Source organism: Tamandua tetradactyla, chromosome 16 (assembly GCF_023851605.1).
Source record: "Tamandua tetradactyla isolate mTamTet1 chromosome 16, mTamTet1.pri, whole genome shotgun sequence".
Lineage (NCBI taxonomy): Eukaryota > Metazoa > Chordata > Mammalia > Pilosa > Myrmecophagidae > Tamandua > Tamandua tetradactyla.
The window spans coordinates 40,704,509-40,728,040 of record NC_135342.1 but is presented as its reverse complement, the minus strand read 5'-3'; the positions used below and the strand labels follow the sequence as shown (position 1 = coordinate 40,728,040).

General features: G+C 37.9%; 1 protein-coding gene and 2 pseudogenes across 3 annotated transcripts in view; 2 read left to right on the top strand and 1 right to left on the bottom strand.

Moving 5' to 3' along the window:
* Window positions 1–23,532, bottom strand: part of LOC143659412 (origin recognition complex subunit 1 pseudogene) — a 117,656-nt pseudogene that overhangs the window by 11,870 nt on the left and 82,254 nt on the right. The window contains exon 3 of the transcript XR_013163525.1: window positions 3,083–3,144. The product of XR_013163525.1 is annotated as an origin recognition complex subunit 1 pseudogene (transcript). The remainder of the gene's footprint in view (window positions 1–3,082; window positions 3,145–23,532) is intronic.
* ITFG1 (integrin alpha FG-GAP repeat containing 1) overlaps window positions 1–23,532 on the top strand; it is a 343,198-nt gene that overhangs the window by 261,498 nt on the left and 58,168 nt on the right. The gene's annotated exons all lie outside the window — the stretch shown is intronic.
* On the top strand, window positions 6,407–7,459 carry LOC143659974 (nuclear transport factor 2 pseudogene; annotated as a pseudogene).

The window sequence follows — 23,532 nt, the reverse complement described above, 5'->3', positions numbered from 1 at the left end:
TCAAATAAGACAGCATCATAACATCTTCAAATATCTCTCTGATCCTGACCTGCCTTCCTGTCTCACTTAACAGAAATCGTTATGATTGCATTGGGCCACCAGATAATTTCAGTATAATCCCCTCATCTCAGAATCCTTAATCATAACTGCAAAGTTCCTTTTGCTATATTAGGTAACATTCACAGGTTCTGAGAATTAGGACTTGGAAGTATTTGGAAGGACATTATTCTGCCTGCCGCCTAGCTCATAAAGTTTTTATAAAGGTTAGAGGAATTAACATAGATAAGTAATAGTAGAGACCCTAATATGCAATAAGCACTCAAAAATGTTACTGCTATTTATGGATGTTGATGTTTATCCCCCTGTCTCTGTAATATCCCTATATTGGTAGAGACAGTCTTAAATATTTAAGATGATAGTGTTCCATTGCCTTTAGTATCGGACTAGGGGTCTTCTTGACTTCTGCATGGTGTTTTCTTATGTAAATAAGTTTTTTAAAATATATCAAAAGTTTGTGAAACATGGATAAGGTAAGATAACTGATATTTTTAGTGAAAGCTACCTTAAATATCTGACAATCAAAAGAAAAACTTTATTTCTGTTTATTGATTTTTTTAATACCAGACTAGTATTTAATCTTTTTTCTCAGTATAATCATTTATTCTCAGTATAAGTTATGATATATGTTGGCCTTCCTCTGTGTTAGTGGTAGCTTCTTTCTCTGTCATTTGATACTGTTTTCGGCCAAGGACTGATGACTTCCCACCTCATAGATTAGGAGTCTAGAAGCAGGTAATTAAGTACTTTTCCCCGTGAACAGCAAAAAAATTTGAAACGTAGTCCTTCATTCTATATACAAAAGAGTTTGTGCAAATTGCTTTGAAAAGAGCTCCATGGAGACAGAGACAATATGTTTTGCTCATCAGTATTTATTAAAACCTAGCCTTATGCTTAACACACGGGTCATTTGAAAGTTGTTCCGCTAAACATAATTCCTGTATTCACATCCATCCCTTTTACTTTTACTTTTCATACACACACACACGCACACACACACAAAGTCAGTACATCAATTGTGCTTGAGGCCCACATACCTCCCAACTCTGTCTTCTCAGGGATCATGTTCTATTGCTTATTCTTTCTTGCCTTATATTCAGTCTCAACCTATCAGCACCTTCCCTTCAGCATTTAAGGGTGTCTAAATCACTCTTATTATAAATACATATATATATATACTTTCCTCAACCCCACCTCTCCTCTAACTGTTTTCTTTTCAGGGCCAAACTTATTGAGTTGCAGTTGGAGCTCTCCAATTCCTCACCTCCATATTCCTTAACCCACTGTTGTAAGTAGCTTTTGACCTCATGCCATTGAAACTTCATTGATGTTACTGACCACATTTTCTAGGATCATTTCCCTTTCCTTGTATTTCTCTACACTCTACCCTCCTGTTTGTAACTTCTATCTCTCTAACCATTCTTCCAAGGTCTCTTTACGGACTTTATTTCTACCCATCCTTTAAATATTGCCGCTTCTCTCTCCAGGGTTTTTTTGACTCCACTAGATGATCCCAAGCTCTCTCATAGCTCTATTATTGCCACATATTTTTTTCCAACCATCTGTCTTGAAGACCTTTATATCTGAATGTCTTCTAGGTACCTCTAAAACTGAAATGTTAGTGTTTCTGCACACACACACACACAAAAACACTCCTCTTCCCATGTTCCCTATCAGTTACGTTTTCTTTTCCATTGCCCCAAAATCTACTAGAAGAGTATTCTCTCCCTAACTGACCCTTCTCCTTATCTTATTACTTTAGTTCAGGCCGCTATTATATTTTGCCTGGACTGTTAAAATTATCTGGGCCATCCTTCAAAAAGCTACCACAAAACTTTCAAAAACATAAACCTTCATTGGCTTCCCTCTGCCCTTAAAAAATAGTCCAAGTCATTCTTAGTGAGATAGCGCCTTTATTTACCTCTTCACCCTCATCCTTTCCAATTCCTTAAACTCTGCCCAACTCCATATGTCAGCCACACTGAATTACTGTGTTTTGCCATACTCCTTCACCTTGAGGTCCTTATACAGTATTCCTCTCTCCTGCAGCTCTTCTTCTCCACCTTCTGGATTACTAGGTATAACTATCAGGTTGGCTGTCAGGCAGTATATCCTTTGAGAAGCATCCCTGACTCCCCTTAATAGAGAATTGGGTACACCATCTTTTGTTTCTTGGTTGCCTGTGTTTGGTTAGTCTAGCACTTTTCAATTTTATTTTGTAGTTGTTAAGTTATTAGTGTTAACTCATTTTAGAGGAGAAAGTATACTTGGTTTTTCTGTCTTTACTCCCTAGACTGACATTTAGACAATAAATATTTCATGTATAAATAAATGTGATTTCCTTAAAATTTAGTTTGTTTTTTAACAAGGCTCCATTGATAAATCTACCATATCATCTCCCACCACAAAAGTACATTCATTGTCTAGTTTAAACACTTGCAAAATACAGACTATTTGTAAGAGAAATGTATTCTGCAAAGCCTTGATATAAAAGTAAAACATCCCTTATTTATATTCCCAAAGATATCTCATGATGAGACACAAAAGTTTCCATTGTTACTAGAAGCACATTTTTAATGTATATAACAAAACAAAGATGGCTTTTGATGCTTTTTTTCCCATCCTTTCAATCAGAAAATTATCAGGCTTTTTCCTGTTCTATTTAAGAACTTTCTCTTTGAATTTATTTTGGTTACATGAATTATCTGGTACTGTATTACATCTCCATTTGTAAAAGGATAACAGGCATTATTTCAACAAGTATTGCAACTGATTAATTTTTTAACATTTTCTCAAAATGCCATTCTCTCTTCAAGTCTATGTATTTTCCTTTCTTATCATAACTGATAGTGGCAATATCATGCTTCCATTTTCAAAGATAGAAAATTAAGAACATGAACATTTTGTGGCTATAATGTGCCTGTTAACAGTCCTTTATTAACTTTGTTCAAAAGGAAAATTTCTCACAGTTCTAACAGGAAATTATCCGGAATTTTTAAATATAAATAATTGAAATTTTTGGTACCTGCGTTGACACCTAAGATTCATTTCTGTAGCTCTGAAAGTCAGCATTGTTACATACAGCAACTGTTAAAGAAACCAAAAAAGAGATCAGCCTTCAGTTCGAGAGAAGAACGAAGCCATTCTGGTTGGGACTAAGGAAAATCAAAATACAGGGTAAAGGTAAAGGATAATAGTGTCTGTATTTTAGAATTTTACCTACTGTATGAGAGCAAAGGAAAAAGGTTTATTTTGTCCCAAGCCTAAATTTTCTGTAGCACATAATCTAACTCAAGCTGTCTGGATAGTTCCTTTAAACAACCCAAACACATGGAGCCCAGAATAGGAATGAGGGCTTGTAAATCTGTATAGCTTAATATAATACCTGGATACGTCCCAGAATATGTTGGACAGATCATTTAAAACTCCCTTGAGTGACTGGACAGAAAATAAGAAACTTTCATTTTCCCAACTGGGAAACCCCTGATAATTTCTCAGACACTAGGGTGTCCAGAGTCAATAGGCCAAGCCCCTGATCTTGAAACTTGCTCTTATGAGACTTATTTCCGTAGCGGAGAAGCTAAGCCTACCTATAATTATGCCTAAAAGTTACTTCCAGAGAACATCTTTTGCTGCTCAGATGTGGCCTTTCTAAGCCCAACACTGCAAAAAATCATTACCCTCCCCCACTACATGGGATAGGTCATCCAGGAATGAGCCTGGCCCTGGCACTGTAGGATTGACAATGCCTTCCTGACCAAAAGGGGGAAAAATTATAGCAAAATAAGGTATCAGTGGCTAAGAGACTTCAAATATAGTCAAGAGGCTATTTTGGAAACTAGTCTTATGCAAGCTTCAATCAAATATTGTTAATTGCCATGGTTTGCCCAACCCTAACCAGCATCATTCCTGTTAACCCTAAAGAACACCCAGGTCTCTGAGATCCTAAAAAAGTTGCACACATGAAGTTTACTTTTCAGGAACCTAAAACCTTCAGCTGGTTCCTAGGCCAAATAAGTCCTTAAAGCCAGAGGTACCAGTCTCTAAGAACATCAACCATTTCCATCCCCATATACCTTATGGTTGACATTCCTTTTTCAACATGAAAAAAATTAGAATGGGCATGACCCGTATATCCCTAAAGATTGGGAGAAAGCTCAAAGAAGAAGGAGGAATTATAACAGAGAAGTTACAATTTAACAAATGAGTATGGCTACTGAATCATTGTATTGGTATTTTTTTTTTTTAGTCTCCAGTGTCTTAGAGCAGCTAGAAAGAAAAACCTGAAATTGTAAAACTGTAACCCATACCAAACTTTGAAATCTGTTCTATAACTACTTTTAAAAGGTACTGTGAGGGGTGCACAGGTATTTCAGCGGTAGAATTCTTGCCTGCTATGCATGTTGGATTCCTGGCCCACGCACACGCACACACATAAAAAAATGTTGTGAACAATATTCCCTATGATAGATATATCACATATCTGCCTCTGTGTATATGTATAGATATAGAAATACATTTATGTAGGGAGACACATTTTAAAAAAATACAAAAAACGTACTTTGAAATTTATTGCTTTTTTGTATATATGTTATTTCACAGTAAAAAAAGAAAAAACAGTAATTTAATGATTTAAAGAACTAAGAAATGATATAAATAATTCAATATTGAACTAAAATTTGGCAATATGCTAACACTAGTGAAAATAAGGAAAACTACCAGTAAGTGTTTATAAACATAAACAAGAACAAGAAAACATTACCTTTGAGAAAAATATAGTTCACACTTGAAATCAGCTATTTTCTTAATATTTTAGAATCATAAATTTATATTGCATAGTCATGTTTATTCTGTATTTAGTCAGAGTTGAAGTATATGCCAAATATAAAACACAGAACAATTCTTTATGACACTCATATGCTGATTTATTGCCCTCCACTTCTGCTTCTTTTGTTAGTGAAATCCAGTGTTCCTCCTTTGGCTCCTATAAATCATAGTATGTATGTTGATGATGGCCCATGTCTTTTTCTACTCCTTGGTTTTCTCTAGCCACAGGAAACTGTATGGTTCAAGAGCCTTCTCTAGTATCAAGGGTAATACTTTTCTAGCATTAGTAATACTTCTTCCAGGATTCCAAAAGAGGATATTGACCCAAAGAACATGGCCAGGGAAGATGGAATAAAAAGCTATAGCAGCACAGAAACAAAGAGATCAATCAGCTTATTTAAGATAAATATGCTCTTAATAAGCATTCTCCAAGGGCAGGGAGGTGTACTAGTACACAGCCACTTATCATAGGTTGCATTCTCAAAAGTGCCTCTGTCAAATTCATGCTACCACTTACAAACCAGGAGAAAAACCCTGAGCCTTTTTCTGTCCAACTCAAGCACTTAAATATCTCAGTGTATGAGACAAAATTGTCTCCTGAAATTTTGAAATTCTTGGTTATTACTCACTTTATATAGGAATTTAAAAGTATTTGCTTACTCTGCATCATTAAAAGTATGATACTATATACCTTTTCTTTACCCCATGTATATAGAAAACACTTCTATACAGTAACACGTATCATTGGTATGTAACCTTATGTTAGAGTGAATAAACCAGTATCAGATAAAGTTTATGATCTGTGTCTTACTGTTTCTTCTGTTGGATAGAATAGGGATCAGCAAACTACAGTCTGTAATTCAAATCCAGCCTGTTTTGTGAATAAAATTTTATTGAAACACAGCCACACTCATTCATTTACATAATATCTCTCCTACTTTTTGCTACAACAGTAGAGTTAGGGAGTTGTGCCAGGAACCTTATAGCCCACAAAGGCTAAAATATTTACTGTCTTTTTGGCCCCTCACAGATAGTTTTCCAACCCTGATCTACAATAACAACTGCAATAGAAAGTAATCTCAACTTTAGTTGATTTGCTATGTGTTCTGACTAGTACACTTAAATTCTTTAAACCAGCACCTTAATTATCATTTAATCAGAAATTTTCTTTTCCTGAGATGTTCTTCCCAACTCCTTTTTAAATTATTATTTTTTTTATTATTTCTGTCTTGTGACACTACCTAAACTAATAAACCACAGGATTCTTTCATTTCAAAGTACTTGGCTTTTACTGCCCACGCTAAGACTGTTCCCCTCTTTATGTTTATTCTTTCTCTGAAATTTAAGGCACTTACAAGTTAAAATTTGCTTGTAATTTTATTTTCAGTATTTGTTTCTATGGAAGGACTGATTGCCTAAGCTTCCTACTCGACCAACTTGTGTGATGTCACTGTCCTTTTTTTAATGCAATTTTTTTGAGATATAGTCACACATCATATAGTCCATTCAAGGTATGTGCTTTATTTTTGAAACTTAATATTGCAGGGTGTAATATTCTTGATTGAGAATTTTTTTTTCTTTAAGTCCTAATTATTAGCTGATTGCTCTATTATCAAAATTCCCTTGATCATATATTGCTCCACAGTCTGATCCAGTTAAAGTTGAGCTCTTTGCAGGGGTAGATGTTGAGTCCAGTTTTTTTGGCTTGTCCCAACTCCATGAGGGTTCTTCTTAACTGTCTCCTTCCCTGGATCTCTCTATTAAATTTCTAACTGGTATACCTTTTTTTTTTTTGTATGCTATATGGTGGGGGTCACATTTACTCATCTGTCCATACTGCAGATAAAAGAAAACTGCTTATAATTTTTAATAAGGTTTGTTGAATGTCGAAATATCTACTACATTTTCTGTTGTTTAACACTTGGCTTCTTTGTTTCTCGAAGTGTATCTGCTCCATGGACATTCCAACAAGATCCTACACCTCTCTTATATGCCACCTGACAGAGAACCTGAAGTGTTCCCTTAAGAAAAAGGAGGCAGACAGCTCTGGGTTGCTGCCACCACAGCCACTCCTGCCATCTTACCAGCCCCTAGAGTCTCAGTGAGGCAAGGTATTGCTCCAAAATGGGAGACAAGCTAATTTGGAAGCAGGTTGGATCCAGCTTCATTCAGCTTTACTACCAATTACTTGATAACAGCAGACCCCAACTAGGAACAATTTATACTGATGCATTATGCCTTATGTGGGAAGGACAGCAGTTCCAGGAGAAAGCTGCCATTGTGGAGAAATTGTGTAGCCCTCCATTCCAGAAAATCCAGCACAGCATCATGGCACAGGACCATCAGCCTGTGCCAGATAGCTGCATCATCAGCATGGTTGTAGGTTACCTCAAGGCCAATGAAGACCCCATCATGGGGTTCCACTAGTTGTTCCTATTAACAAACATCAGTGATGCTTGGATTTGCACCGATGACATGTTCTCTTGCCCTGCACAACTTTGGCTCACCTCCTCCCAGCCAGGCACTGATGCTGTTTCCTCCTTCTTATTCTTACTATTCACACTCGTTCAGGTGATCCAAATATCATATACAAATGAACAGGGCTGTAGTGGGAGTGGGTACAGAGCACTGCTGCCACTAAGGTGTTGTGCATGATGTTTGGGTGCTGGACTAGTTGCATTTGACAGGAGAAGTTTGTGTTGTACCAGCACATGCCTTGGAAGGATTTTAGTAATGCAAAAGATTGTCTTTTTAATTTATTTTTAATCTACTGACAAATTGCTCTAGTACCCCAATGTCATGGTTAGGGACAGGTGTCAACTTGGCCAAGTTGTGGTACCTGTTCATCTGATTGGGCACGCGCTGGCCTGTCTGTTGCAATGAGGACATTTCATAAGATTAGCTCATGATCACGTCAGCTACATCCACAGCTGATTCCATTTGTAATCAGCCAAAGGGGAGTGTCTTCTGCAATTAGTGATGCTAAATCCAATCATGGGAAGCCTTTTAAGGAGGACTCAGAGGAGACGGGTTCCATTCCTGCTTTGGCTGGTGAGCCTCTCCTGTGGAGTTCATCCAGGCCATCCATTGGAGTCATCGGCTTCGCAGCCTGCCCTGTGGATTTTGGACTCTGCATTCCTACGGTCACGTGAGACACTTTCATAAATTTTATATTTGCAAGTGTTCCCTGTTGATTCTGTTTCTCTAGAGAACCCTAACTAATACATCTTGGTACCAGGAGTGGTTCTTAAGGAACAGAATCTTAAAAATGGGTTTTTATGAATGGTTTTCTACTCTGACTGGGCTCAGAGACACTAAGGACTCTGATTCCCGTAATCAGAATGACACTCCCAATCCATGGACTGAGTTGGCAAAGGAGATAGTCAAAATATCATCATTCGATTCTCCTAATGCTTCGCTTGTACGAAGCCAGACTCTGGGGGATAATGTTTTTTACACCTTTACAGAGTTTTGTAGAAATAAGAGTTATAGAGATGTTGGTTGGTTGTTGTTAGATACACTGTCTACATTAAAGGGTGAAAGGGATGGGCTTAAGGCTTCAAACAAGAAGCTTAAGCGCCGTCTGAAAGATGTAGAGGTTTCTATGAGTATCCTGAAGGAAAATTTTATTTCCTGTAGCCGTAGACTTGAGATCTCTGAAAATCAGACTCAGAATCTTATTGTTAGAGTAGCAACTTTACAACGTAAACTGAAATCTCAGTCTTGCATGGTGTCTGCCGTTAAAGTGAGGGCATTGATTGGAAAGGAGTGGGACCCTGAAAAATGGGATGGTGACATATGGATTGATAATGATGTTGGGGGTGAGGTTGAAACCCTAGACCATGCTGAGCCTTTAGATAACCCTGTAATAGTCTGCCCTGAGGACATAGCCGCCCCACCTCCAGCCTGCCTTGAGGAATTGGACACCCAACCTCCTCCTGAAGGGATTAGCCCTAGAGTTATTAATCCTGTTTCACCAGATGAAACTGCAAATGAAAGCCCTGAAGCAAATGGCTTAGAAGATATTTCTAATTCTTTTCATGACCCACCCCCACCACCCCTCATTTCTTCTAGACCTATAACTAGACTAAAGTCCCAACAGGCCCCTAAAGGTGAGGTACAAAGTATCACACATGAGGAGGTACGTTATACTCCAAAAGAACTGTGTGAGTTTTCCAATTTATATAGACAGAAATCAGGGGAATATGTGTGGCAATGGATTTTAAGAGTGTGGGATAATGGTGGGAGGAATATAAGGCTGGATCAGGCTGAATTTATTGATATGGGCCCACTAAGCAGAGATTCTGCATTCAGTGTTATAGCTAGAGCAGTTAGAAAAGGTGTTAACAGCTTGTTTGGGTGGTTGGTTGAAACATGGATCAAAAGGTGGCCAACATTACCTGAGGTTGAAATGCCAGAACTGCCCTGGTATAATGTAGATGAGGGGATCCAGAGGCTTAGAGAGATTGGGATGTTAGAGTGGATTTATCATGCAAAGCCTGCTCTTACACCCCAGGAATGTCCAGAGGATGCACCTTTTACCAGAACAGTGAGAAATAAATTTGTGAGACTAGCACCAGCATCCCTCAAGAGCTCTGTGGTTGCACTTCTCTGTAGGTCAGATATTAACTGTAGGAACTGCTGTCACTGAGCTGGAATCCTTAAACACAATGGGGATGACAGGATCCCGAGTTGGCAGAAGCCAGGTGGCAGCACTTAATCACCAAAGACAGGGTAGACGTGGGTATTATAATAGACAACAAACTCAAAGGAGGCATCAAAATTATATGACACGCAGAGATTTGTGGCATTGGCTAGTAAATCATGGGGTGCCTAGAAATACAATAGAAGGGCAGTCTACTAAATTCTTGTTGGAGCTGCATAAACAAAAGAGTTCTAGGTCAAGGGAACAGAAGTCTAACCTGAATTACAAAAACACAGAGTCACGGCCCCTTAACCAATTTCCAGACTTGAAACAGTCTACAGACCCTGAGCCCCTTGAATGAAGGGGAGGCCAGGTCCCTATGGGGGAGAAACCTGTTACACTGCCACAAATTTATACTGTTAACCTTCCTCTAAGTCTTCCCCAAGGAGACCGACGGCCTTTTACCAGGGTAACTGTGCATTGGGGAAAAGGAAATGATCAGATATTTCGGGGATTATTAGACACTGGTTCAGAAGTGACATTAAATCCAGGGGACCCAAAACGTCACTCTGGACCACCAGTCAGAGTGGGGGCTTATGGAGGCCAGGTGATCAATGGAGTTTTAGCTCAGGTCCGTCTCACGGTGGGTCCAGTGGGCCCCCGGACCCATCCTGTAGTTATTTCCCCAGTTCCGGAATGTATAATTGGCATAGACATACTGAGCAACTGGCAGAATCCCCACGTTGGTTCTCTAACTCGTGCAGTGAGGGCTATTATGGTGGGAAAGGCCAAGTGGAAGCCACTAGAACTGCCCCTACCAAGCAAAATAGTAAATCAAAAGCAATACCGTATTCCTGGAGGGATTGCAGAGATTACTGCCACTCTTAAGGACTTGAAAGATGCAGGGGTGGTGATTCCCACCACATCCCCATTCAACTCTCCTATTTGGCCTGTGCAGAAAACAGATGGGTCTTGGAGAATGACAGTGGATTATCGTAAACTCAACCAGGTGGTAACTCCAATTGCAGCTGCTGTTCCAGATGTAGTATCATTGCTTGAGCAAATCAATACATCCCCTGGTACCTGGTATGCAGCTATTGATCTGGCAAATGCTTTTTTCTCAATAGCTATTAGTAAGGACCACCAGAAACAGTTTGCTTTCAGCCGGCAAGGTCAGCAATATACTTTCACTGTCCTACCTCAGGGGTATATCAACTCTCCAGCCCTATGTCATAATCTTGTTCGCAGAGACCTTGATCGTTTCTCCCTCCCACAAGACATCACACTGGTCCATTATATTGATGATATCATGTTGATTGGACCTAGTGAGCAAGAAGTAGCAACTACTCTAGATTTACTGGTAAGGCATTTGCGTGTCAGAGGATGGGAGATAAATCCAACAAAAATACAGGGGCCTTCCACCTCAGTAAAATATTTAGGTGTCCAGTGGTGTGGGGCATGTTGAGATATTCCTTCTAAGGTGAAGGACAAATTGCTGCATCTGGCCCCTCCCACATCCAAAAAAGAGGCACAACGCCTAGTTGGTCTTTTTGGATTTTGGCGACAACATATTCCTCATTTGGGTGTGCTACTCCAGCCCATTTATCGAGTGACCAGAAAAGCTGCTAATTTTGAGTGGGGACCTGAACAAGAGGAGGCTCTGCGACAGGTCCAGGCTGCTGTGCAAGCTGCTCTGCCACTTGGGCCATATGATCCAACAGATCCAATGGTGCTGGAAGTGTCAGTGGCAAATAGAGATGCTGTCTGGAGCCTTTGGCAGGCCCCTATAGGAGAATCACAACACAGACCCTTAAGATTTTGGAGCAAAGGCTTACCATCTGCTTCAGATAACTACTCTCCTTTTGAGAAACAGCTTCTGGCCTGCTACTGGGCTTTAGTAGAGACTGAACGCTTAACCATGGGCCACCAAGTTACCATGAGACCTGAGTTGCCTATCATGAGTTGGGTGTTGTCTGACCCACCAAGCCATAAAGTTGGGCGTGCACAGCAGCACTCTATTGTAAAGTGGAAATGGTATATACGAGATAGAGCCAGAGCAGGTCCTGAAGGCACAAGTAAGTTACATGAAGAAGTGGCACAAATGCCCATGGTTTCCACTCCTGCTGCCACATTACCTTCTCTTTCCCAGACCAGAGCTATGGCCTCTTGGGGTGTTCCTTACAGTGAATTGACTGAGGAAGAGAAAACTCGGGCCTGGTTTACAGATGGTTCAGCACGATATGCAGGTACCACCCGAAAGTGGACAGCTGCAGCATTACAACCCCTTTCTGGGGTGTCCTTGAAGGACAGTGGTGAGGGGAAATCCTCCCAGTGGGCAGAACTTCGAGCAATGCACCTGGTTGTTCATTTTGCTTGGAAGGAAAACTGGCCAGAGGTGCGTTTGTATACTGACTCATGGGCTGTTGCTAATGGTTTGGCTGGATGGTCAGGGACTTGGAAAGACCATAATTGGAAAATTGGTGACAAAGAGGTCTGGGGAAGAAGTATGTGGATAGACCTTTCTGAGTGGGCTAAAAACATGAAGATATTTGTGTCCCATGTGAATGCACACCAGAGGGTGACTTCAGCAGAGGAAGATTTTAATAATCAAGTGGATAAGATGACCCGTTCTATGGATACCAGTCAGCCTCTTTCCCCAGCAACTCCTGTTATTGCCCAGTGGGCTCATGAACAAAGTGGTCATGGTGGTAGGGATGGAGGTTATGCATGGGCTCAGCAACATGGACTTCCACTCACCAAGGCTGACCTGGCTACAGCCACTGCTGAGTGCCCAATCTGCCAGCAGCAGAGACCCACACTCAGCCCCCGATATGGCACCATTCCCCGAGGTGACCAGCCAGCTACGTGGTGGCAGGTTGATTACATTGGACCACTCCCTTCATGGAAGGGGCAGCGATTTGTTCTAACTGGAATAGACACATACTCTGGATATGGGTTTGCTTTCCCTGCACGCAATGCTTCTGCCAAAACTACTATCCCTGGGCTTACAGAATGCCTTATCCATCGTCATGGTATTCCACATAGCATTGCTTCGGATCAAGGAACACACTTCACAGCAAATGAAGTGTGGGAATGGGCACATGCTCATGGAATTCTCTGGTCTTACCATGTTCCCCATCATCCAGAAGCTGCTGGATTGAAAGAACAGTGGAATGGCCTTTTGAAAACTCAATTACGGTGCCAACTAGGTGGCAGAAACTTGAAAGGCTGGGGTAATGTTCTCCAGGAAGCTGTGTATGCTCTGAATCAGCGTCCACTGTATGGTGCTGTTTCTCCCATAGCTAGGATCCATGGGTCCAGGAACCAAGGGGTGGAAATGGGTGTGGTGCCACTCACTATTACTCCTAGTGATCCACTAGGAAAATTTTTGCTTCCTGTCCCTGCTACCCTGAGTTCTGCTGGTCTACAGGTTTTAGTTCCAAAACGGGGTGTGCTTTCTCCAGGAGAAACAACAGTGATACCACTGAACTGGAAGTTAAGATTGCCACCTGGCCACTTTGGGCTACTTATGCCTCTGGATCAACACACCAAGAAGGGGATTACATTATTGTCTGGGGTAATTGACCCTGACTATCAGAAGGAAGTAGGACTGCAACTACATAATGGAGGTAAAGAAGAGTTTTCTTGGAATATAGGAGATCCCGTGGGGTGTCTATTAGTACTACCATGCCCTGTGATTAAAATCAATGGAAAACTGCAACAACACAATCCAGGCAGGACCACTAATGGCTCTGAGACTTCAGGAATGAAGGTTTGGGTCACCCCACCAGGCAAAGAACCACGGCCAGCTGAAGTGCTTGCTGAGGGGAAAGGGAACATGGAATGGGTAGTGGAAGAAGGTAGTGATAAATATGAACTTCGACCACGTGATCAGTTACAGAAACGAGGACTGTAATGCTGTTTTGTTTGTGTTATACTATTTAAGTTGTAAGATATCAAGTTTTAGAATGAATGTTGCCCAAGGATTTGCACGCTATTCTGGAGAGATTTAATGTGTTTCCAGTTATATGCAGGACAATTGAGTATTGTCAGGTAAAAGAAAAAATGTGTGCTTATTTGTTTTCATTTGGAAATTAAGTATGGTCTAAGGTGATATATATATATGTGCCAAGTTGACAAGGGGTGGGCTGTCATGGTTAGGGACAGGTGTCAACTTGGCCAAGTTGTGGTACCTGTTCATCTGATTGGGCAAGCGCTGGCCTGTCTGTTGCAATGAGGACATTTCATAGGATTAGGTCATGATCACATCAGCTACATCCACAGCTGATTCCATTTGTAATCAGCTAAAGGGGAGTATCTTCTGCAATTAGTGATGCTAAATCCAATCATGGGAAGCCTTTTAAGGAGGACTCAGAGGAGACAGGTTCCATTCCTGCTTTGGCTGGTGAGCCTCTCCTGTGGAGTTCATCCAGGCCATCCATTGGAGTCATCGGCTTCGCAGCCTGCCCTGTGGATTTTGGACTCTGCATTCCTATGGTCACGTGAGACACTTTCATAAATTTTATATTTGCAAGTGTTCCCTGTTGATTCTGTTTCTCTAGAGAACCCTAACTAATACACCCAAAGAGTGAAGGAGAAATTCAGTACCTCACTGCCCACATATTGATTTATTCATATGTTTCAATGTCTCATTATACAATAAAACCATGAAAGTTTTTTTTTTAAAGGGCATATTTTATTTTATGGTTAGGGAGAAAAAAAATGAGCATTCTGATTGTCATAATGATATAGGCCACGTGAAAACAAATAGTTACACAAAAAATACTTTAAGATTATACCTTTTAGACCTATATAAATTAAAATAAATCTAAAAGCTGCAGTTTATAGCATACAATTCCAAAAGTTTCTTAATGATCCCAACCTAAATCTTTCTCTGCCTTTCAGTTTTATACAGCTTCCCTCAGTCCACTCCTGTGCATTTGTTTGGTTAAGACAATTTTCTGCACGAGTAAAAGCAACTGAAAAGAGTGAGAGGTTTCAAACATTGTTATTTTCTACATTCAACTGAATTAATGGTTTATTTTCTTATAGTCAGTCAAATGCAGTCCACATAAGAGGGCTTATATTACACTAAATACTTTTTTACACACTGCCATTTTTTATTAGTTATTCAAAGTATCATCCCAGCAGTGGTTCTTAGAGGCCCCAGATCACCAGAATCAGCATCTCCTGGGAACTTGTCAGAAATGCAGATTCTCAGGCACACCCTAGCCTTACCAAATCAGAAACTCTAAGTGTGCAGCTGATACATCTATATTTTATCAAACCCTCTAGGTAATGTGATGTGCATTAAAGTTTAGGAACCATTACATTAGATTTAGGAAAGGATTCTACTGGAGGCTAACAAGCTTGTCTTACACAATAATTGTATTTACTTGGAAATGTAATTTCCTTCCAAACATACATTCTTACAAATAAACTTTACTCATAATCATAGAATCCCTTAATACAGTAAATAATACAAGAAGGTAGAGTTGACAAACATTTTTGGTGTTAGTCAGTTTATGTTCACTCATAATTGAAAATGAAATTTCATCACTTCATTGAGAAAAATGACATTAACCTATATGGCATAAAAAAAAAATAAAGCCCACACATATTTACCACTTATTATGTACTATGCAATGTTTTATTTATTTTAAATGTTTACTCACTTAATCCTCACTCTTATCCTATGAATAGGAACTATGACTAACCCTACTTTACAATGAGGAAGCTGAAACACAGAGAAGTTAAATAGCTTATAAATTGGAACCCAGGTTATCTAACTCTAAAGACGAAATTCTTATTTTCACAATTTAGGAAGCTGATAACTATTGAAACATACCATAAACCCACAGACCTTGATTTATTAACTGAACTATTTCAGAGAAGGTTATAAAATGAATCATTTTCACATTAACTTATATGTTACTTTTACAGATCATTATTATCACTGCTGACTGAAAGCCCCATAGTTTGGGCTCTTGACATGTAAGCTTTTCAGGTTTTTATATCAATGAAGTTATGTGCACAAATACTTAAATGCAGTAGAGGAATTTTTAATTCAACGAACAGAACAGCAGTTGTCAGACTTTTTTGTCTAAAGATTCAAAAGAGCTTTTCTTTATGTAAATTATATCTATCAATTTTGCTCTACTTGAAATTAATACTAAACTATTTTAAATGTTTATTCATTAATTTTAAAGTAATATAACAGATATTTTGTAAAAAAACAGTATTTTTCAAAAACAAAAATAAGTTATTGAAAAGAATGGCATTGCTTTATATTTTTGCAAAATTCTCTCTAAAACCTGGCATAACAGAAGAGAGCAGATTCTCCTATCTCCTTCTGTAATCAATTTTTTATGATATATTGTTGTCTTGTAAGGAACTATTTATGGATAGTCAAGTGGAACAAGGACAAGTGACACTGGAGATACATAAAAGAAAAGTTTGTTAGTACTCACAGGTCCCAGAACAGAGATGAGTGCCACACCTGACAGGGCCACACAGGGAACACATCAGGAACATGGGGCTCAACCAGGCAGGCAGGGAGCAAAAGGTCACAGTGGACCTGGGGACTAGACCTTTATAACATTATGTGGATGGAGCTGTAACACTTGGTCAAGCAAGAGTAGAGATTGGGGTGTTAGTATTTAGCTCTTTGTGGAGACACCAACCTGGGAAAGATGCAAGGAAAAGAGGGAGAAGCTGTTTATTTTTTGTAGGCAGGTATCAGAGATGGTCACTGAGAGACCTGCAGAAAGAGTCTGAGATGGTAATGACTGTACAAAGCCCTTATGTTATTTTAATCCTCTTAGATTGTTTTGGTTTAAATATATGAAAAAATCCAGCCTCACACATGTATGTGTGAAACTTCCTAAATTTCCTTGTGCTACTGATTTCTAATTTAATTCTATTGTGATGAGAGAACACAGTTTGTACAATTTCAATCTTTTTACATTTATTGGCCTTATGATTTACAGTCATATGGCCTAGTGTTCTAGTTTGCTAGCTGCCGGAATGCAATATACCAGAAATAGAATGGCTTTTAAAAAGGGGAATTTAATCAGATGCTAGTTTACAGTTCTAAGGCCGAGAAAATGTCCCAGTTAAAACAAGTCTATAGAAATGTCCAATCTAAGGCAACCAGGGAAAGATACCTTGGTTCAAGAAGGCTGATGAAGTTCAGGGTTTCTCTCTTAAGTGGAAGGACACATGCCGAGCACAGTCAAAGATTCTCTCTCGATCTGGAAAGGCACATGGTGAACACGGTCAGGGTTCCTCTCTCATCTGGAAGGACACATGGCGAACATGGCATCATCTGCTAGCTTCTTATGTCCTGGCTTCTGGTTTTATGAAGCTTCCCAGGAGGCGTTATCCTTCTTCATCTCCAAAGGTCACTGGCTCGTGGACTCTCTGCTTCATGGTGATGCAGCATTCTCTCATCTCTCCGAATCTCTCTTTCTCCAAAATGTTTCCTCTTTTATAGGACTTCAGAAACTAATCAGACCTACTGAAATGAGTAGAGACATGCCTCTACCTAATCCAGCTAAACAGCCACTCTTGATTAAATCATATCTTCAGGGAGATGATCTGATTACAGTTTCAAACATATAATACTGAATAGGGATTAGAAGAAACAGCTGCCTTTACAAAATGGGATTAGGATTAAAACATGGCTTTTCTAGGGTACATACATCATTTCAAACCAGCACAACATGGTATATATTTTCTAACCTTTTACTTTCAACCTATTGTTGTCTTTGAATCTAAAGTGGGTCTTTTGTAGATAACATATACTTGGACCATATTTTTCTTTACATTCTACTAATCTATTCCTTTTGATTGAAATGTATAATCCACTCAAATTTAATGTAATTTCTGGTAAGGTGCGATTTCCATATGCCATTTCACTATTTGATTCCTATATGACATGGCTTTTTTTCTCTTTATTCCATGATCAGATCGTTTCTAGAACCATTTTAATTCCCTTGTTTCTTTTACTACATCTTTTCATTGGATTCTGTGGGGATTATAATTAACATCGTAACATTAAAACAATCTCCTTCTTATTAAAATCAGTTTAATTTCAATAGCATAGAAAAACTTTGATCCAGTATACCTCTATTCCCTCTAATTTTGTGCTACTGTCATACAAACTATATTTTTGTGCATCATGAGCCCATCGACACAATTTTGTAATCATTGCTTTATGCAGTGATCTTTTAAGTCAAATAGGATAAAAGAGTTAAACAAAAATGCATTTATACCATCTATTATATTTACTTGTACTTTAACAGTACTCTTATTTGTGTAGATTCAGGTTACTGTATAATATCGTTTCAATTTAACTTGAAGGACTCTAATGGCAGATTTGCTAGTGATAAAATCTATCAATTTTTGTTTATCTAATAATGTCTTAGTTTCCTCTTCATTTGTAAAGGATAGTTTCACTGGGTTTTAGAATTCTTGGTTGGCAGTCTTTTTTTGTTCACCACTTTTTCTAGATGATCCTGCTACATCCTGGCCTCCAAATTTCTAACGAGTAATCAGCTGTTAATCTTATTGAATTATTCTCTAGCTGTTTCATGATTCCCCTTGCTCTCAACAGTTCATATCTAAGTGTAAACAGTTCATATCTAAGTTCATAACTAAGTCCTACCTGGAGTTTACTGAGCTTCTTAGATATGTAGAGTAGGTTTTTCATCAAATTTGAGATGTCTTCAACTACTATTTTCTCAAATATTCTTTCTTTCTCTCCTTTCCTTCTGTGAATGCCATTTTGCATGTGTTGTAATATTTGATGATGCCCCACAGGTGTCTGAGGCTCTGTTCATTTTTATGGATTCCTTTCTCTTTTTGGATACTTTCAATTTTTGTAATTTCAGTATAGTTGGTTCTTTCTCCTGCCACTTCAGATTCTGTTGTTGAGCCTTTTAATGAATTTTTCAATTCAACTCTTATACTTTTCAACTCTGTAATTTCTATTTGGTTCTTTTTTATTATTTCTATCTCTTTATTGATGCTATCTTTTGTTGTGATATTCTATTTCCTTTTATCCTTCAGACAAGAAGAATGAATAATTTTTTAATTTTTGTAATCATTGATTTAAAGTCTCTTTCTCTCTACTAAGTCCAACATCTGGGCCTCCTTATGGACAGTTTCATTCAGTTGTTTCAGTTTTTGGTTTGTTTGGGTTTTTTTTTTTTTCCTATTTAAGACCCACAATTTCCTGTTTCTTTTTGTCTCCATTCTTCCTAGTGTTTTAGTTGCTTTTATGGGAGAGGGGATTTCTGGAGACCCTTATAACTACACTATTCCAGGAATGCTTCTGCCCTGCTCTCTTTTATTAAAATCCATTGGTCTATCTTTTACTTTGAATGGATCTTTTACCCTCACATGATTTTGTAAGAGCGTACATTTACTATTTGGAAAATATTGGTTTAGTGTTAATGCAGACTTCCCCTATATTAATACATTTCGTTATAAAATATTTAAAAATCACATTTGAAAATATCAGCACTGATCTCATAAAACTCTTTAAACATTGGAAAACTGCTATGTTCATGATAACAGATAACTATTCCAAAAATTCCATGTATTTTTGTTGCTTGGATGTGGCCTCTCTCTCTAAGGCAACTTGGCCTCTCTCTATAAGCCAACTTGGCAGGTAAACTCATTGACCTCTATGTGGGAAATGACTCCCAGGGGTGTAAATCTCCCTGGCAACGTGGGACAGAGCTCCTGGGATGAACCTGGCATCAAGGGATTGAGAAAGCCTTCTTGACCAAAAGGGGGAAGAGAGAAATGAGACAAAGTTTCAGTGGCTGAGAGATTTCAAACCGAGCTGAGACGTTATCCTGGAGCTGGAGGTTATTCTTATGAATTATGAATTATATAGATATCCTTTATCCTTTTTTTTTTTTTTTTTTTGGTTATATTGGAGTGGCTAGGGGAAAGTACCTGAAATTGTTGAGCTGTATTCCAGTTCCAGCCTTGATTCTTGAAGATGATTGATTGTATTAAGATAAAACTTTTTCAATATGACTGTGTGATTGTGAAAACCTTGTGTTTGATACTCTCTTCATCCAGGATATAGACAGATGAATAAAAAATATGAATAAAAAATAAATAATAAGAGGGGATAAGGGGTAAAATAAATTGGGTAGAAGGAAATGTAGTGGTCTATGAGAAGGAAGGTAAGGGTATAGTATGTATGAGTTTTTTCTTTTTATTTCTTTTTTGGAGTGATGCGAATGTTCTAAAAAATGATCATGGTGATGATTACACAACTATGTGATGATATTTATTGTGAGCCATTTATTTTATACCATATGTGAACTGTATGTGTATAAAGATATCTTAATAGAGTATATATAAACAGGTCCAGCCTTTTCTAAAGAACAGAGAGAAGGCAAAAAAAAAAAGAAAGGAAGAAACCATTGCCTAGTACAAGGTCCCGTTTTCTTCTAGGAATTTGTTATGGCTCTTACATTTAGGTCTTTGATCTATTTTCAGTTGACTTTTGTATAAGGTGTGCAGTAGGGGTTCCTCATCCATTGATGGATATTTGGGATGTTTCCATCTCTTGGCAATCGTAAATAATCCTGCTATAAACATTGCTGTGAAAATGTCCATTTGTGTTCTTGCCTTCAGTTCCTCTGAATATATACCTAGTAATTGGATTGCTGGATCATATGGTAATTCTATACTTAGCTTCCTGAGGAACTGTCAGTCTGCCTTGAGAGCAGTTGCACCATTTGACATTCCCACCAACAGTGGATAAGTGTGCCTCTTTCTCCCCATCTTCTCCAGCACTTGTCATCTTCAGTTTTTTTTTTATAATGCCCATTCTAGTGGGTGTGAAATGATATCTCATTGTGGTTTTGATCCGCATTTTCATAACAGCCAGTGAAGTTGAGCATCTTTTCATGTGCCTTTTAGCCATTTGTATTTACTCTTCTGAGGAGTGTCTGTTCATGTCTTTTACCCATTTTTTAAATTCAGTTGTTTGTTTTTTTGTTGTTGAATTAAAGAATCTCTTTATATATTCTGGATAATAAACTCTTATCTGATATGTGGTTTCCAAATATTCAATGGTTTCTTAGACATTACACCCAAAGCACAAGTCACAAAAGAAAAGATAGATAAATTAGAACCCATCAAAATTAAAAACTGTTGTGCATCAAAGGACTTTATCATGGAAGTGAAATGACAACCTACAGTATGGGAGAAAATATTTGGAAACCACACATCCTTAAAGTTTTAATATCCAGAATATATAAAGAAATCCTTCAACTTAAAAACAAAAAGATAGACACAGTTTAAAAATGGATCAAACACTTGAATAGATGTCTCTCCAAAGAAAATAAGCAAATGCCCCAAAGCACATGAAAAGATGTTCGATATCATTAGCCATCAGGACAATGCAAATCAAAACCATAATATGATATCATTTCACATCCCTCAGAATGACTGCTATTAAAAAAAGAAGAAAAGAAAATTATAAGTGTTAGAGAGGATGCAAAGAAGTAAAAAATACTCCCTTGCTGGTGACAGTGTAAAATGGTGCAGTCTCTAATGGAAAACATTATGGCAGTTCCTGAGAAAGTTATGTACAGTTATCCCTTCCACATCACGACTTTCCCTTTGCAATTTCCGTACATTGCAGGTGGGCATAAAAAATGGGAATGACACGTGTTCAGGCAAAATGGCTGCTGCCGTTGGCTGTCTTTTTGTAGCACCGAGGCGACCATAAGGCATATTAAGAAAAATAGAAAGAAATCCACAAAGCTGTTACTGCAGCTACACCAACTGCAAAGCATTTCCACAAACCACAAAATCCACATTTCAAGTGCAGAGAAATTCCAACATTCTTTTGGGTGCAGGATTGTTATTAAATAAGCTTTCCAGTAGACTCTGGCATCAAATGAGAAAAAGCTAAGTCTTTATATGATTCCCTAAAGGAAAATGAAGGCGTAGAGTTTACTTCCCTGGATTTTTTGACCAGCAGAAGCTGGTTTGAAAATTTTTAAAAAACATTTAACCTATGCAGTGTAAAACTTAACAGGAGAGGCAGTGTCTGCCAATCAAGGAGCAGCTAGGGAGTTTCCTAAAACCCTGGAAAATAAAATTTTACAGATTTTTCCAGATCACAGGAATACTGCACCCCTAACTCTTGCAATGTGGAAGAGATAACTGTATATAATTACCATATTACCCAGCCATCCTACTACTAGATGTATACCCAAAAGAATTAAAAGCAGTGACTTCAACACTTATTTGCACACTTTCACGATTGCCAAAAGATCAAAACAACTCAGGTGTTTATCAACTGATGAATGGATAAGCAAATGTGGTATATACATACAATGGGATATATTATTCAGCCTTAAAAAGGAATGAAGTTCTGATGTTTGTGAAAACTGGATGAACCTTGATGATGTCATGTTGAGTGAAATAAGACAGATCCAAAAGGACAAACGTTATATGATCTCACTGATAGGAAATAATTGGAACAAGCAAACTCATATAGTGTCAGAATATGAAATATAGGTTTTCAGGAGACAGGGCGGGAATAGGGAATAGGAGGTATAAAATGTATAGAATTCCTTTTTGAAACAAATCATTTGGTAATGGATAGTGGTGATGATAGCACAACATTGTGAATGTAATTAGCAGCACTGAAATATATATATCTGAATGTAGTAAAAGGGAGAAATGTTAGATTGTACATATAGTAATAGAAAGTGGAAAGGATAATCCATGCTACTGCACTATACCAAAAGTGAACCTAAAGTTAAACCATAGGCTATACTTTATAGTACTATTATTAAAAATGTGCTTTCATCAATTGTAATTAATATACCACACAAATGCAGTATGTCAGTGATAGAGTGTTATATGGGGATCCTCTATTTTATGCATGATTGTTCTGTAAACCCAGAACTTCTTTTATTAAGTAAAAAGGAGACATACTACATTAGCAATATTTGTTTAGTAAGCTTATGAAGCAGCAGGATCTTTCACACACTGCTGGTAGGAGTGTAAAGTGGTAATACCACTTCTGGAAAAAAATTGGCACTACTATACAGTAAAACATGTATATATTCTGTGACTTAGCAATTCCACTCTGGGCACATAACCCCAGGTAACCTTTTGCACTCATGCATCAGGAGATATATCTAAAAATGCCATGTATCATGGCAAAAAAATGGAAACAAATGTCAGTCAACAATAGAATCAAGACAATCATTCTATATTCTTACAGTGCAAACTCTACAGCCATGAAAGTGGACTACAGTTACATGCTTTTCATGTAATTGTAATTTGAGACTCATGGGTGAGTCTCAAAATAATATATTAAAAAAGCAAATGTCAATATACATGCATACAGTTTTATGCATTTACATAAAAATTCAAAAAAAACAAGCAACTAAATAGTATTTTAGATATTTACATATATGATTATAGTATAAAGGAAAAGTGTGTCATTGGATGAAGAATATAATTCCACAGCCTAACTTCTCTTCAACTGTATGTGGTAAGCTTTAAATCTATGTGTATCAAAAGAGCAATGCTATTCCTTGCCCATCTTCAAAATGGAATATAGATAGAGAATTTTGGTAATTCTTTCATGGAAGGAGCATTAGTACAAAAGTATGTTGTGTTCTTCTTCATACCTAAAAATACTTCCTTGACAAGTCTGTTTGTTTTTAATATTTCTGTGATATTCATCATGAATCTAATATCTTATGAGTAATTCCATTCTTATAGCAATCTGTTTTCTCAGATTCTTTGAAGGCATATGGACCTCTAAAGTTCTTAAAATATCATTTAGGCAATTGGTAATATCAGTGTAGTTAATTATTTCTAGTCTATCATCATGGAGGCAATTTTTTTTTCTCTGTATTTAGAAGTACAGTAGAAACTTAATTCTGTGAAGGGTGTTCAAAAAAGGATTTATAGCATTACTTGAGCATTTTGTCATCTCCTTT